This window comes from Nomia melanderi, unplaced genomic scaffold (genome assembly GCF_051020985.1).
Source record: "Nomia melanderi isolate GNS246 unplaced genomic scaffold, iyNomMela1 scaffold0014, whole genome shotgun sequence".
Classification (NCBI taxonomy): Eukaryota; Metazoa; Arthropoda; class Insecta; order Hymenoptera; family Halictidae; genus Nomia; species Nomia melanderi.
The window spans coordinates 3546871-3547825 of record NW_027475130.1 but is presented as its reverse complement, the minus strand read 5'-3'; positions in this window follow the sequence as shown (position 1 = coordinate 3547825).

Sequence of the window (955 nt, the reverse complement as noted above, 5' to 3'; positions counted from 1 at the left end):
CCAAGATATCACCAGATATATATTGGATTTTTCCCCGACCCTGAGTGTCCGGCCCCTTGAGACGGTGATTTTCTCGGCGCCTGGTGGACCGAGGTCGTTCCCGCTGCACAGATTCATGCGCCAGGGCCTCCTGCAGATAATTCACTTTGGTTTATTGCGCTATCTCCAATGGCACCCGAGATATCACCAGATATATAATGGATTTTTCCCTGACCCTGACAGTCCGGCCCCATGAGACGGTGGTTTTCTCGGCCCCTGGTGGTCCGAGGTCGTTCCCGCTGCACGGATTCATGCGCCAGGGCCTCCTACAGACAATGCACGTTGATTTATTGCGCTATCTGTAATAGCACCCGAGAAAGCACCATATACATGCTGGATTTTTACATGACTTTGGGTGACGGACACCGAAAATCTGTAAGTTTCTCGGCCCCTGGAGGGCCGAGGTCATTCCTGCTTCACTGATTCATGCGCCAGGGCCTCCTGCAGACAATGCACTTTGATTTATCGCGCTATCTGTAATAGCACCCGATATATCACCAGATATATGCTGGATTTTGACATGACCTTGGGTGACGGATTCCAAATATCTGTAATTTTCTCGGCGCCTGGTGGTCCGAGGTCGTTCCTGCTGCACAGATTCATTCGCCAGTGCCTCCTACAGACAATGCACTTTGATTTATTGCGCTATCTCTAATAGCACCCGAGATATCACCAGATATATACTGGATTTTTCTCTGACCCTGAGTGTCCGACCCCATGAGACGGTGGTTTTCTCGGCCCCTGGTGGTCCGAGGTCGATCCTGCTGAACAGATTCATGCGCCAGGGCTTCCTGCAGACAATTCACTTTGGTTTATTGCGCTATCTCTAATAGCACCCGCGATATCACCAGATATATATCGGACTTTTCCCTGACCCTGACAGTCCGGCCCCATGAGACGGTGGTTTTCTGGGCCC